Source organism: Macrobrachium rosenbergii, chromosome 2 (genome assembly GCF_040412425.1).
Source record: "Macrobrachium rosenbergii isolate ZJJX-2024 chromosome 2, ASM4041242v1, whole genome shotgun sequence".
In the NCBI taxonomy this organism is placed as follows: domain Eukaryota; kingdom Metazoa; phylum Arthropoda; class Malacostraca; order Decapoda; family Palaemonidae; genus Macrobrachium; species Macrobrachium rosenbergii.
The window spans coordinates 2,903,659-2,921,351 of record NC_089742.1 but is presented as its reverse complement, the minus strand read 5'-3'; positions in this window follow the sequence as shown (position 1 = coordinate 2,921,351).

The following is a 17,693-nucleotide window of genomic DNA, read 5'->3' as shown; positions in this document are numbered from 1 at the left end:
CATACTTTTCAATATTGAGAAAGAAACTGATTCTCTAAGGACAGAAAATGCAAATGCAGATAAAAGCAATTATTGCTGCAGATGGTCGTGTGTATGGTGATGTATTACCTTTAGGATACTTAGAAAATGTTCTAAAGAATTCCGCTTATCTACATGGGGCAAAAGTATTGTTCACGGGAGGAGATTTGTATTTATATTATAATGTTTTGAGGGTGAGATTGTCTGATCGGGGATTAATAGTATACGTTCCCAAGTTAGCAATAATGAGTTTTTCTAGTTTTATTATTAGACCTTTTCCTAGTGCTTTCGAGACTTAGTAGTGACATGATGGATTAGAATTATGTCTATTTTGGGAGATCATCAAGGTTCGGGAGTTGATTATAAGACAGGTTAAATTTTTACAGGGGAAGTATGTGTGTGACAGTAATGTTTTCCAATTGCAGTTGTATCTGTGGTGGTTGTGAATTATCATTAGTTCATAGACAGACTACAGAATGTGACTTATACGGTTTCACATGAATACTACATGACTACCACCAGAACCTACTGCCATTTACCGCAAAGAATGTCCTGTTACGACGATGCCGAGGTAACAAGTCGACGTCCTTCAGTCTTCGGGCGATCCAAGCTGTTTGACGCTTGCAGAGTATTGTCCACAGGCTTTCTCGCATTTAGCCGCGCTGTGTTCAACAGTTCCGAGAAGATATTCAAGGCCATATGCATAATGATCATGATGTAGTTCCAGTACCTTCAATAGGTGCCATAACTGTTCCACTGCTAGAAGAAGACAATGATCCATTGTTGGTCGAGTATCGCTAATATTTTATGCCATCCCATCCTTGGTAATTCTAGTGGCTATTTTACTGATAATTCTTGTTAGAGTAGTCAAGCTTATTTGTGCTTGTAAGACTAAATGCAAGGGTCAAGAAAATGACCCCAGTGACTTGCAAGTACGTCATGAGAGCAGTACTTAAAACTGCAGTTCAGTAGACATTGCTAATTGAGCATAGCCTCATTTGTTATGTTTTATACATATGCTTGTTTTAGTTAATAATAGGAGAAAGGAGACGCTTTATGGGTTGGCCGAGCACTATTTCAGAAAAATACGGCCGCTTTAACATTACTGTGTTATAGTGATGAAAGAGAGTTAGCTGTAGATGGAACTGGGGTGGCTTCATCAGTTGCAGAATCGTTGTATCAGCAAATACTTCGTTACATCTACAGTAGTTAACTTGATGAACACACGATATTGGCTCTGTCATATGACCGAGTTGGTATGTGCGTACATGAGTGCGTACCTTAGAAATCTAGATTTTGTGTCTAATTCTGCCCAAAAATTAGTCCAATCGTTCATTAGCGGAGCTAGAGCAGTATCGTCAAGACATTATCTTTGAGTGTTGCAATCTCTTAGAATTGGCAGAATAAGGTACAGTTCAGACTCTTCGTTTTTCTGTGCGAATTGTGGACTTATGTTTTTACCATGTTTCAAGATATTTTGAACTTGTGTGGTATGGACGTAGCCTTTACCATTTCAATATTCTATTTTATTGTGTTATGTATTTACCAGTATATACCCATGCAGTTTAGACTTTTCATTATTATGTTTTGCAATTTGCATATTTTTGGGAGATTAGTTTGTGCTTAATCTTTCTGACAGATGTCGGTGGTGGTGGTGTGGTGAGAAATAGTGAGAGGACATGATGTTATCATGTTGGTGTGATCATAGAGAAGACAGATGCAAACCTTTGCAATGTCTATAATTTTTATGTGGTAGACTTTGAGACTAGACTAGACTTACAAAGTCTATAATGGAATATGTGAGAATTTTTGGATTTACAGGCCATTAGCCGTGATGAGACTTTTTAGTCAGGATTAGATTATTCTTACTTGATAATTTCATTTATGATGCATTTTAATCTTTGCTTTGTTTATTCATTACTTGTTGGGTTGCTTTAAATAATAAATCTATTTTTGTAGGAAAGATTGCGTTTCTCTTAGATGACCCATTTCATTTCTTTAATGAATGCGAGAACGAAAGAGATCTTTGTGCTGTCTGGAGAGAGAGGGGAAGTGCGCGAGACGAACGCCGAGGGAGAGAGAGAACAGGGTCGAAATTCCATGCCGTTCCTGAAGGTAGATCGCTAAAGGCAAACGTTACGTAGTATTCCTACACAGAATATTGAGTCTGTTTCCAGGGGGGATTACATATATGTTATTATATATATATATATATATATATATATATATATATATATATATATATATATATATATATATATATATATATATATATATATATATATATATATATATATATATATATATATATATATATATATATATGTATATATATATATAGTATATATATATATATATATATATATATATATATATATATATATATATATATATATATATATATATATATGTATATATATATATATATATATATATATATATATATATATATATATATATATATATATATATATATATATATATGTATATATATATATATATATATATATATATATATATATATATATATATATATATATATATACATATATAGATACATATACGTACACATACATTATATATATACATATATACATGTATATATTTATATATACATATATATTGTAAAGATTAGCACCAAAATAAGATAATAAAACACCTCCTTTCTAGTTTTGCTTGGCCAATAGATAGGCCTGTGTCTATTTGAACCTGTGTAGGGGTAGAGAAATCTGGTTCAGGTTGGTTCAGGGTGGAAATCCGGACATTCCAGAGGATATTAAGGCACACTCAGGAGATAATCTTTGCCTAGGGCAGTAACTTGCTGGGCTCTCTCTCTTTGGTACAGCACCAGCGACCTGGGGTCAATCCATTGCCACCCCCTATGCCCGAGCAGAAGTAATAAAAGGCCACGACGCCCTACTATCGCTCTCACACACACAGCTCAGACCTGAATGTAGGAGGTTACAAGTTAAGACGTCTCTACCCCCGACCCTCTTCGCCACCACGTGGACCACTGCCCCTTGCTTTGTAACCCAACCACGAGGCCAGTATCCTTTGCAAATGGTGAAGTGCAATCCCAGAGTGAGCGGAACTCCAATGCTGCAGCCCTTTATCATCACAAGAGCGCCCCTCCATCACTCCACTGACCTACGACCCACGAGTACATCTTTGGTGGGTGGTTTTGTCTACAACACACGTGGACCCCTTGCTGACGCCCTTGGGAAGGACTGGAACAAAGCCCCGATGTCAATATCAGTGCTGGACATTCCTGTGGGATGGTAAAGTACCCTAAAATAGTTGCTTAGTCATGTTACTTTTGCCCTTGTGCATTCATTAGACTTCTGGGCCCGTGTCTTGGCTGTCCCCTGAATTTTTGGTTCAATCCCAGCCCACGCGGTTCACTGCCCTTACTCAAGTCACTAGCTTTAAGCTCTCGAGGTTGTCCTTGGCGCCCTCAGTGCACCCTCGTGTAGAAAGCATTGCCCAATTCCAGCCTTAGGCCATAACCTGTGTTCCATATCGTTTCAGAAGGACGATAGTCGCAGAATTCTCCCTGGTCCGCGTTCCTGGCATTCACAATCTTTTCCTACCCCGGCCTTTGGAGGACTATCAACTGCAGCAGCAATTTAACTTTTATTTAATCCATTTTCCTTTGAAATTGTCTGTTATGTAAATATACCTAATTTTGTACCAACGTGTTTCACGTATCTTCCCTTTGAGAAAAGCCCTAAGCTTCTGTATAATTCCTTTTGTTTTCTGTTTTATACACTCCTGGTTATCTTACAAGGTCACTGTAGAGTAAAGCACTAAAATTGGAGACTTAAAATCTACCTGCACCAGGAAACATATAAAAATGGCGACCTGACCAGTGATTCTCGTAACGATTGCATCCCCCGCCCCTCCTGTAGTTTGTGTTGCAATCTGTAAAATCAGCAATTAGCTCAGCTAAGCTGGATACAAGACAGATTACGAACCTTTGAAAAGCCAGCACAACAGGCCAAGGAAATTCTGTGTAAGTAAACTGTGTTTATTTAGAGTAGGAAATTTTAGCAAACGTGACTAAACCTAGAAATTTTTTTATATTAGGGCGCATGCCAAAGGAAAACAAGAGAGAGGATCGCCGAAATTTAGCTTTTGAAAGCCTTTGCACATGGCTTGCATGCCATTCAAATAGGTTATTTAGGCTTTGACCCATTAAAGGAATAGTGCGTGTATTCCTCCTGTGAAAACAGATGTGATTTCGAAATCGAATATTTAAGTAGGTGCAGAAATCGACTGCAAACACGTGTTCGAAAAGTCAGATGAACATCGCTGACTCATTACCCTCTCTCTCATCTAGCAATTGGGCAAAATCTTATTTCATACTAGGCACAGCAAAGAACTAGTAGAGTTCAATAAACGTTGTTTCTTCCCCTCGCGTTCGGGGAAGTACCGCGTCTGTTTGCAAACATTAACTTCATTCATTCCTTCCATCGCTGAAAGCTGGCCCCCAGCCTATAAATAACAGATAGGGAGGTGTGAGACTTTGTTTGTTTAATTTCCTTTTGTTTTCCCTCGGCTCGTTCTGCAAAATTGGTTGTATTATTGGGGGGTCTGACATTATATGTTTTGTTTTTTTTTTGCGTTGTGCTTTTACTACTACTGTGTGTTGCATATTTATTATGAATTTGGGCTTACCACCCACCTAATTGCTATTGAGAATAAACTTCTCCCGTATATCATTAAATGTAAAAAAAAGACTTGCGCTCTCGCTAATCAGACGTCGTCTGTGCGGGAACTATTTTAGGGAGACCAATCAATTTCCAATCCTCGTCCCCAATTGCCCCACTCTGTCGGTACTTTGGGAGACCAAGTTATTTCTAATCCAGTCCCCAGTCAGCCCTCCTCGTCAGCAATTTGGTGAGACCAATCCATTTCCAATCCAGTCCCCAATCAGCCTGCCTCGTCGGTAATTTGGTGAGACCAATCCATTTCCAATCCAGTCTCCAATCAGCCCGCCTCATCGGTAATTTGGTGAGACCAATCCATTTCCAATCCAGTCCCCAATCAACCCGGTTTTGTCGGTATCTGGGGAGACCAATCATTTGCCAATCCTCGTCCCCACTCAACCCGCTTTATCGGTACCTTGGGAGACCAATCATTTGCCAATCCTTGTCGCCAATCGACCCTCTCTGTCGGTACCTTGGGAGACCAGAGAATTCCAGTTCCTAATCCCCGCTGTAGCGTGCTGCGTCAGGGCAGGAGATCATTCATACGTTCTTTGGGACAAATTCCAAATTCCCATACAAGCTCACGTCCTATACTCTGGAAAGTTAATTTTGTGTATTACTTGTGTCCTCTCCAACCCACAAAATGACGGCAAGAACTCAGCAGAGCGAAGATTTCAAATTCTTCATGACCTCAGGGAAGGAACTCGGCCTTTCTGGGGGAGAACTAAGAGGCTGGGTACAGGAGAGGATGGATGAGATAAAGAAAGAAAGGGAGGCCAAAAGGCAGGCCCAAGAGAGAAGAGAAGAAGCAGAGAGGAAAGAAAGGGAGGCCGAGAGACTGGCTCAAGAGAAAAGAGAAGAAGCAGAGAGACTGGCTCAAGAGAAAAGAAAAAAAGAGGGAGACTTGCTCAGGAGAGAAGAGAAGCCGCGGAAAGGGAAGAGAAGGACAAGCAGCGTGCCCATGAACTCGAGCTGCTGCAACGACGTGGCCCTTCGCCTCCACCCTCCACCCAGGGGATGAGTGCCTTCAGCCAGGCACTCGCCTGCATGCCAAAATGGACGGAGGCCGAGCCCAAGGTGTGGCTCGACACCGCCGGGACAGTCCTAAAGGCCTGCCCCCTGAGTGCCACCGAACTCTCCCTGGTGTTGGGCAAGTTCCTTAGAGGGAAGGCCCTCATTGCTTACAAAGCTCTCCCGCTGGAAGAGCAAGAAATTGGGACGTCGTCTGCCAGACTATCTCCAAGGTGTACGAAATCATCCCTGAACACTGGAGGAAGCGCTGGTGAGGGCATGTTAAGGAAGTAAACCAGACTGGGCAGACTGGGCCTACCAGTCAGAGCGTGCCCACGCCAGCTAATTTGAGCCTATAAAAGGTGACCAACGAGTCCATTGAACAACAAAGGATGAGCAGTCCTAACCAGCCACTTTACTCTAGTAATTTCCAGAGACCAACTATTCTAAATCGAAAGGTCAATCAACCCGCTGTCGATATCTGGGAGACTAATCATTTCCACACTCTGTCCCCCAATCAACCTGGCTTTGTCAGTACCCTTGGGAGTCTAATCATTTGCCAATCTCGTCCTTCACCGCCAACCTGCTTGTCGCACTTTGGGAGACCAATCATTTGCCAATCCTTGTCCTCAGTCAACTGCTTGCTTACAATTTTGGAGATCAGAGAATATAATCCAACTCTAGCTGTAGCCTGCTGTGTCAGGGCGGGAGATCATTCATACGTCCCTTGGGGACAAATCCCACCCCATACAAGCTCAAGTCCACCTGAAAGCACTGTATTACTTATGTCCTCTCCCACCTACCAAATAACGGCAAGAACTCAGCAGAGCGAAGACTTCACCTTCATGACCTCAGGGTACTAGAACTCGGCCTTCTTCTAGGGGAGAACTAAGAGGTTGGCAGGAGAGGATGGATGAGATGTGTAGAGAAGATAATGAATACACAGACAGCCCTAGAGAAGAGTTGAGATAGTGGTACAGAGCCAGAGGATTGCCCAAGAGAAAGATAAAGCAGAGAGACTGGCTCAAGAGAAAAGAAAAAATGCAGAGAGACTTGCTCAGATAGAAGGAGGAGCCATGGCGCTGCGCGATAAGACAAGGAAAATCATGAACTCGAGCTGTTGCAATGACGTGGCCCTTCGCTCACCACTCCAGGGGATGAGTGCCTTCAGCCAGGCACTCAACGCATGCCAAATGGACGGAGGCCGAGCCCAAGGTACTGACACCGAGACAGTCCTAAAGCCTGCCCTCGAGCACCAAACTCTCCCTGGCGCTGTTCTAGAGGAAGGCCCTCATTGCTGGCAGCCTCTCGCTGGAGGAGGCAGAAAACTGGGATGTCCGCCAGACTATCTCCAAGGTGTACGAAATCACCTCTGAACACCGGAGTGAGGTGCTGGCGAGGCGTTGGGCGGAAGTAAACAAGACTTGGGCAGATCGGGGCTCACCAGCCGAGCGCCCATGCCAACGGTCGAGTCCATAAAGCAGACCACCGAGTCCATTGAACAAACGAAGATAGAGCACTTCCTGTTCTACGCCCCTCTGGCCCTTGCCACGCACATCGCCAAGAAGGAGCCCCCCAACCTTAGCAGATTGCTGTAGATTAGCTGATTTCTTGGATACCCATCACCCCCAGGAGAGCTCCTTGAAGAAGAAGATTCATCTTCCCCCCCCTGGCTTTCAGGAGTCCCTCAACCCAAGAGCGAGCCATCTCCAAAGCCCCTGGTGTGTGGATATTGCAGGAAGCAGGGGTACTCCTCGAGCCAATGCCGGACTAGGGCTGTGTCCTCGCACCCTCCACCGCGGGGGCAACCCCCTCCGCCGGCGCCCACAAGTCGACCGCCTCCTGCAGCAGGAGCTGGCCCCCACTCGGGTGATGAACCCCCATCTGCCGGGATTGCGGACAATCAGGACACTTCTCTGTCTCTTACAAAGGATGCTCTAGATTCGGTGCCAGACCTAAGACTGTTGGCACTGTGGCATGCCCTGAACGAACCGCCAGGTGGATTGGGCTTGATTCCATCAGAGTCGCACCTCTGGATGGGTCCAGTCCCCCCAAGAAACTTGAGAACATTATTGATACCGGGTCAGAGGTGAGCCTAATAGTCCACGCCCAAGTCCACCCCGGAGCCGTCATTCAAGAAGGAGAGAGGATGACGATTCTCTGGATAAATGGGGACAAGAAAGACCTTCCAACCGTCCGCCTCAAAGTCACTACGAGTGACTCCTCCCAGGAGAGAGAGCACCTCTTCAGAGTAGCAGAGACCCTAACAAAGGGAAAGCCCCTCCTTCTGGGTCAGGACCTGGTCCAGTGGAGGGACCCTCTGGTACCTGTAAGGTGCCTGGAGCCTCCCCAGCCGAATGCTCCTCTCGAGGCCTCCAAAGAGGATGCAGACCACCTGCTCCCTCTGGACCTGTCCTTAGGATCCCTCCCCTGGCTACAAGAGCTGCCCACAACTCCAGAGTGGGGAGAGGGCCCAGCGCCATCTACTACCCTCCTCATCACTGGGGCTGCCACGTCCCAGGCTTCCCTCAGGAGGGAATGGTTGATAGAGACCCAGAAAGAGGACGTCGCTCTACAGCACCTCTGCCAGGAGGCAGTTACGAATGAGGACGACATAGAGGCCTCGTCCAAGAGGCGCACCTACTGGACAAGGACATCCTTTACAAAATCACCAGGGGCCCACATGACCCAGCCCATGTTAGGAATAAGCTCGTGATGGTCTCTCATGCCCTCCATCAGGAGGTGCTCGGCCTTGCCCATGACATCATAAGTGAGCACTTCGGGGTGACGAGGACCACCCGAGCTCTAGAGAACAAGTTCTGCTGGCCATGTCTGGCCTCCGGAATGTTGCCCTACCTGCCAGGTGGTGGGGAATCCAAATGAGGTGGTCTCTAAAGCTCCCCTCCGGAACATCCCTCAGCCGGCGTCCCGTTTCAGGACGTCGTGGTAGATTACTTTACACCTCAAGGGCGGATCAGGAGCAAGTCCCGGAATATGCATTGCTTCACGATCATTGATTGGTTTGCAAGATATCCCGAGGCAATCCCGGGACCCTACAACCAATTCCGAAGTCATGCAGAACCTGAATCTCATCACACCAGGCCTGGAGCCCACCCACCGGGAGGACGTCCGGAAGCTATTACATCGCCACTCTCAGGTTGTGCAGGACTCCTTGGGGTGCACGGACGTCCTGCAACACTCAATAAACATCAGAGAGAGCATAAGACCTATTGCCCAGGGATATTACCGGGTCAACCTGGAGAAGGCTCGCCAGATCGAGGACCAAGTCAAGCTCCAACTCGACCTTGGCCTCATCGAGCAGAGCTACAGCCCTTGGGCCTCCCCGGTGGTTCTAGTCCCTAAGGAAGGTGGAGGAGATTGACTGTGTGTCGACTTTAGGAAGCTCAATGAGGCCACGGAACCCGAGCCCTATCCTATTCCACGTATTGAGGCTTGCTTGGATAGTCTAGGCAGTGCACCCTATCTGAGTTAAATAGATTTGGAGAAGGGGTATTGGCAAGTTCCCCTGTCGGAGAATCTCGCCCTCGGACAGCCTTTATCACACCCAGTGGACACTACCAGTTCCGGGTCTTGCCGTTTGACCTAAAGAACACTCCCAGCTGCTTCCAGAGGCTCATGAATAGGATCCTAGCAGGAATTCCAAACTGCGTCATACCCTGTGATGACATCGTCACTTATGCTCATACTTGGGAAGAACATATAGCGACACTGGATAAGATTTTAATAGCTCTGAGTAAGGCTAGTTTTTTAGTAATAAATCTCAAGAAGTGCCAGTTCGGGGTCGGGGAGATCACCTACCTGGGTCACAAAGTAGGAAACGGGCGTCTGGCACCCAGGGTGGCCAATATCCAGGCCATCCAGGATATGGCCTACCCCACACGAAGAAGGATGCCCAACGATTCATTGGCATGGTGCAGTACTTTAGGCGATTCATCCCGAACTTCGCCAACGCAGCTGCACCCATTACCAACCTTTTCCATTGGAAAGCGCCCTTCAGGTGCACGGTTGAGTGCAGGATGGTGCATGATCACCTCAAGGCCATCTTGGTCACTCCGCCGGTCCTCCACACCCCCGACTACAACCGGCCCTTTTGTCTTGCTGTTGATGCCACCGACGTTGGAACTGGAGCAGTAATGTTCCAGGAGAAGTATGGCGTCAGGCACCCAGTCGCTTACTATGCAAGAAAATTGAAGGACTGGAACGAAGCCCTAAGTCAATATCAGTGCTGACACTTTCTGGGGACAATAAAGTACCATGAAAGAGTCGCCAATGCGTTACTTTCACCCCAGTGTTAGATTTCTGGGGCCCGTGTCTTGCTCCCCCTGAATTTCTGGTTCAATCCCAGTCCATGTTCACTGCCCCCACTCAAGTCACCAGTCAAGCCCGAGGTTGTCCTTATGCCCTCAGCACCCTCGAATAGAAAGCATTCCCACCCCAGCTTTAGACCTTATCCTGTGTTCCTTATCACTTCAAAAGGATCTATAGTAGCAGAATTCCTCCTTGGTCCGCATCCTGGCATTCACAAGCTTTTCTCCCCGCCCCCTTGGAGGACTTTCAACTGCAGTAAAACTTTATTTAACTCATTTTCTTTGAAATTGTCTGTTATGTAACATAGCCTTACCTATTATTGTACTCCACGTTTTTCACGCATCTTCCTTGGAGAAAGAGCCCAAGTCTGTATAACTTCTTTGTTTCTGTTTTACATGCTCCTGATCATCTTACAAATGGTCACTGTAGAGTAAAGTACTAAATTGGAGACTTAAAATCTACCTAGCAAAAGGAAACATATAAAAGTACACACACACATACACACACATACACACACACACACACACACACACACACACACACACACACACACATATATATATATATATATATATATATAGTATATATATATATATATATATATATATATATATATATATATATACATACATACATATGCAATTTCACCGTATTATAGTCTATTAAACACAATTTTGGCAACTGGCAGGCCCAATAATCAGTTCTGCTGGTAATGTTTCACATAAACTTTCTTAATGGTTGGTTCGGATTCTCATGCCTTTTGTCGCAAACATATCTCAATCACATATAAGGAATAATACAGATTTTGTTGAAAAATTGAGTAATGCTAGCATAAATTACGACTTTAAAGTGGTCAGTTTTGATGTAACTTCTTTATTTACCAATGTCGCAGTTATAATTTATTGGCTCTGAGATATTTTACCTTTAGCTGACAAAAATTTTAGAATTGATAAAAATTAAGTGATGAAGACTGTGTTTTTTTAACGGAAATAATTACCTTCAAAAGTTTGAATGGCTATAGAAATCCTTTTCCCTAGTGTTAGCAAACTCATACCTGGAATTTTTTTAAGAAAATATTGCCCGCTATTTTGCCCAAGGGACCCTTGGTTTCGGATGATACTTGATGACATATCTGTGTTTGGCCCATGTGAAAATTTGGAACAGTTTTTTAGACGAGTTAAATCATTTGGTACCTTCTATCATATTCACTGTTGAAGAAGAAAATAACTGCCTATCACCATTTTTAGATGTTTTAGTTCATAGAAGATATAGAAGCTTTGCGTTTGATGTTTACAGGAAACCAACTAAAATCTGTTCTTATATTCACTATTATCCAGATCACCATGTTAATGTTAAACTCTCGGTTCTGGACACGTTTTGAAAATTCATGACGTAAGAATTGTTAAAATACCCAAAGTTTTAAAGAAAATCTGTTTGTACAGAAAACTTTTTTATCCCAGTAACAACAGGGAGCTCTTTTGTAAGTGAAAAATATTTTGACACTGCCATAATGTAAATCTTTCTTTATTAAAATACGGAATCTTCAATATAAAAGTTTGTTTATAAGAATTCAGAACACGTCAATAATTCATTGTTCGTAAATACTCAAAAACAAATTAATGGTTGTATTTACAAGATTGTTTTGTTGGTGTAAAACAAATACAAAACTGGTAAAGAACTGGATTACCGTTTAAAATAACATCACAGTAGTTCGAATAGGTCAGCTGACAAGTCCTTGTACACATGAATGATTTTAAACCATTGTATAGACTGGAAAATTCACGGAGATCATTTTTGTAACCATATTGTTAAAGAAATATCACTGAATCTTTTCCTTTATAAAGCATTTCCAACAATCAACTTATGAATCTTAGTTCAGGTGTTTTTAAATTTGATATTTGTCTAGTTCATAGAATTGTAGGGAAGTACAATGTCAATTATTATATTAACTTATATTATTCTAAAAATTTTGAAAAATTTCACTTTCTTATAGTTTTGTAGTGACACCATTTCAACAAAATATGATTAACATAAGTAAATAAAAACCTGTAGCTTAATGGCTTTGATCTTGAACATATTTCAATGTCTCTAAAGATTTATTTTATTTTGCTTCAAAAGCTAAGTAATACACGAAAGAGTCATGGCACTGTGGTCTTTCGTTTTCACCTTTCTGTGGTTACTGTATGTATACTCTGTCACGTGCAGTTTTCAGACTTATTGCTGATATATATATATATATATATATATATATATATATATATATATATATATATATATATATATATATATATGTATATATATATATATATATATATATATATATATATATATATATATATATATATATATATATATATATATATATATATATACATATATATATGTATATATATATATGTATATATATATAAGAGTATAACATATATATATATATATACATATATGTTAATATATATATATATATATATATATATATATATATATATATATATATATATATATATATATATATATGTATATATATATATATATATATATATATATATATATATATATATATATATATATATATATATAGTATATATAAATATTCCTGTAATATTACACACTTGACGCTAGCAATATTTTAAAACATATAAATACATATACACAACTATATACTATACACACATATATATATATATAGTATATATATACTGTCATACTATATAACATATATTTCTATGCTCAAATATGTATATTTTTTGTATATTAAAAACGTCACTAAATACGTTTATATATTTTCCATGCCAACACTATATATATTTATATATATATACTGGGCAAACATACATTATACACACACACAGAGTATATTTATATATATAACAGATTTTGTCCTGAAACTATAAATGCAGTTTTTTAGTAGTATTTTTGTTTTAGCATTAATATATATATATAGATTTAGCATGAGCCATTTATAATAATGTATATATATATGTATATATGAATGTATATATATATGCCTAACCTACATCTGCCTCTCACAAGGTATCACGAGTGCAGAAAGCGACGGGCTATATATATATATATATATAGAGAATCGAAAATAAAATATATCAACACTGAATGGAAAACGATATATTAATCGGGAAGCCTAGTTAACAGCCCCCTTTTTTTTTTTTTTTTTTTGTCAGCTCTACCCTCTGAATCTTGTTTGTTTTCAAGTTCTCCAGGTCTGATTTTTAGGTGATCTTATTTCCAATCTACATGGGATCTAAATCTAAAAACTCTGCCGGGATTCACGAAAGCATTTTCAGTGAAACAACCTGGCCAAAAGGACAAGCATAATTCTCATCAGTACCTGTCGAGAAAGGTGTTTTCGCTTGGGAGAAAGTTTAGATATTACCTCTGCACATAATGGCGGGAGTGAGTTTGTGTGTGTGTGTTGTTATTGACTATATTATCACATCACCGTGATTCATAATACAATCAGAAAGCTACAAACGTCCTTTAATATCCCCCTCCTCTTTTCCTTCCTCAAATACGACCCTGTTCCCCTGAGGGGAATCTTTAATCATAATATCATTACCGTCAAAATCATCCCATGGGATCGCTTCCATTGTACAGACATTTTATTGTCCTCCAGTGACATCGTCAAGAGTCTCTTCCCGGAGAAATCTCGAAGAATACCATTTTATCAGCCCACCCATGTATTCAAAGGTTTTTTATGTTTGTAATACATCCAACGCACCTTCAGAATATGCTACAATCACGTGGTTTGTCGCAGCCAGGGATATCTATGACCATTTATGTCTGATCATCTGATTCAATATTTAACAGAAAGGTTTATCGTCCTCTAATATCCAATCTATCTATACCTCGAAGTATATATATTAGCATATGTTACCGAAGGGGAATTTTTAGGTGATATATATATCCACATACCATAAATCGAAACTCTTAAGACGGGGAATCAGCTGGAGTAGTGAGAAAAAAGTGGTTCTCGCCACAAGTCAAAGGTCCCACAATGAATAAACAAAAGCTCCAAAAAAATCAGAACCACCCGTTAAAAAAGGTGTTTTGACTTCCGCATCCAACCCCTCCCCTCCCCTCTCTCTCTCTCGACTCTCATATTATCTCTCTTTGTCGCTCTCTCTCTCAGAAAGTTACCCTAGATGCTGAAGATAAGCATTTTAATTGCTTTCCCCTAAAAAAAGAAATTCCAGATTGAGATTAATAGGAATGTAAGTAAACTGGACATTAAATGTTTAACTTTTCCACTTGTCGAATTACTGACGATTTTACACACTACCTCTGGGTCGTAATGTCGCAGAGATTTGACATATCCCGATCATAGCCACGGTGCCGTCTTCAGCTTAAACCGGAAAGTAATATATTCACAGGCTCATCGTCAGTCCGCAGAATTTAATTTCAATCTCTGCGTGCGCTGTTTGTCACTAGTGAAATTGTTATCTTCTTCGTTTGCCTAAATTGGCTTGTTTTTTGGAGTATCCATTTTTTAATGTTGAATTTCGTCGTGTTATACGATTGTCAGAATATAAAGCGTCAGAAAGTAACTTCCTTTATAGCCAACTTCCTCTACCTCCAGTTCTGTTGCAGTTTTGGTACGATGGGAGATGGTATTCATTTATATTCTAATGTAAGTGTGTTTATAGCCCGTCCGTCGCTGGTTCGATCCTGAATGGGATCTGGACTTGATATTTTAAAAATTCCCTTCGGTAACATATATGAAAATTCACTTTCATTACAGAAACACGTTTGTAGCTTTATGATATATACTTCGTGATTTATTGCTGATATATATATATATATATATATATATATATATATATATATATATATATATATATATATATATATATATATATATACTATATCTTTCGAATTTGGGTATCCTCTACTAAGAGTGAATTAAATGACCCATCCTCGCTTTAATGCGGGCATCAAGCAGTTTTTCAAAGTATGAAATCCATTTTATTTAGGAGTAAAAGAGTCCTATTTCCTTTACATGTACGTAGTTATGGCCAGCATTCTCATCAATGTAGGAACAATTTAAAGGAAAGTAAAAGAGTCACTTTATACTGAAAATGGTTATATAGAGGTGAAAGAAATTTTATGCAAAATCGACTGTTATCTTCAGAATGTATCTATAATCAAAAGCATAGCGACAATTATTATCGACGATAAGTATTTCTACTTTCAGAGCCCCTGTTTATGTCATTAAGAATTTCACTGAACTTTTCATAGCTGAATGAATGAGGTAATTGATTCAGATACCTGTCTAAATTATATGTCTAATATTAAAGCCGAAAATCTATTAATTTTATAAAGATAGAAATACTAATTTGTGGCTAAATCATTTGCATTTCTTCATATTACATTCACATCTTTTCTCTCCATAAAAGCAGCACAATCATAGCAAAGGTTAGTAACGCAACACACATCAAAGACAAGCTGGAGCTTTCATTAAAAACAGCTGACGTGTATGAAAACAAGATGAACATGGTTGTGAAATAGATGCTGTTCCACAATTATAATGGAGAGAATAAACATGAACGAACGTTTTTTTTAGTATTAATTATCTGTAGAGTAAATTGTATTATAGATATCGAAATGCAAAAATCATTATAAAATTGGAATTGCTGATATGTTGCCTCACTAAAAATTTTGTGGTAGATAGTGACGTGGGACAAAAATATGACCTAAGTTTTGCTACAAGTATAGAGGAAGAACTAAAATGATCTGAGATTTGGTGTTAGGAAACAAGAGCGACGAAAATGTGACAATAATTGAGATAAAGTCTATTTGAAAACCTGCGAAATAGACAGCAACGGATGATTTTCAAGTTTACATAGAATGTCAGACCTATAGATGATTATAAATTAATTATAAGTTTATTTTCTTAAGGAAACAAAACTTCCTAACCAGTTATTAAGTAGTACGACGTCGACTTGAGGTCGCCATTATCCTGATAATAATGATGAGTAATAAAGGAAAAGTAAATGAAATTTCAATTATGAATTACATAAAATTTGGCCCGTGCCAATCAAAACAACATCTCACAGTTTTAAAGTTCTGTTGTGCCATCTCTTTATCTCGATAACCTAGAACAGTCTTATTAAACAGCAACGTTGATCAACGGGTCAATAATCATTCTCGATAATCAGTGTATCCACTGATTATACAATAACGAGTTCTTCATTATGAACTGTATTCATTAGCTATACGAATGTTCTATTCTAATTGGCAAAGTGGCAGTTTTAGAAATTGGTCAGTATCCATTAATAAGCTAGCTTCATTTATGAGGTCCGGTGAAGTGATGTGACCTTTTTCATCATTGTAACTTATTGGGCTCGAGAAGGTTAGTATGGAAGGATTACAGGTTAATTAGGACCTCTCTCTCTCTCGCTCTCTCTCTCTCTCTCTCTCTCTCTCTCTCTCTCTCTCTCTCTCTCTCTCTCTCTCTCTAACGTAAGAACAGACTGTTCTAGTGAAGGACATTTTGAGTTACATAAAAAGCTAAATTCACTTCATTAATGCCATCTGCATGGCCACAAAAACACACGCACTGTATGCCTGCCACGGCGTATATGACAACAGTTCATAATTAGCCACGTGTCATCAGCCTACTAATAAGCTACATGGTGGAGGTGGGTTGATGTCGATTCTAAGCACAATACTTGAATTCATCAAGCACATATACCGCAGAGTCGATATCCACGTATAACCTCTCTTGATGGCTCAGTAGTCAAAATTCACTATACGTCGTTGTTTCTCAGCCATACGGCGGTTCGAATCCCACTGATGACGAAGAACTTATCAGTTATAATTCCTCTTGGTTTAAGTTATTCCCGATGTATAGTGTAATAGGCACTAAACAATATTTGTGGTTTAATATTTGTAAATATGAAAAACATCACAGTGTATAGGACAGAAATTCATTACACACACACACACACACACACACACACACACACACACACACACACACACACACACATATATATATATATATATATATATATATATATATATATATATATATATATATGTTGAATTGTATGGCATTTTGATTGTTAATCAAATTCTTATCATTTTGACAATATTTTCTGAATCTTCTACGTTCTTCCAAATTCAGTTGATGGACAAAAAAAAAAAAAAAAAAAAAAGAAAATGAACTCTCTGTTCCATTTACTATAAACACAACACCACAGCTGTTCCGTCATTCGTCGTGACCTCTTCAAAGTGTATAATCTGGACGTTGTTGTTGTTTCAGATTTAGCTGGCCTTGTGCCAGCACGGGCTCTTGCTACTAGAGCGTCTTGTTGTTTTGTTACCGTGTGCGGGCGGATATGTAGCGTCCAAAACAACAATAATAATACAATAAATCATTAGATTAAAATAAGTACAAAATAAAAAATGTTAATTTATCTACAGTTATTAAAGTTACAATACAATAAGATTTATAATAAAACATAATTTCCTTTGTGAAAATAATGAAAGCCAAAACACGTGTTCTGGTGGCAACAAACAAAACAGAAATGGAAATGCTGCAGCTATTATACGGATTACGGGGAGGTGGGGGGAGAGAAAGCATGTGATTTAAAAGGTGTTGCTGCCGTT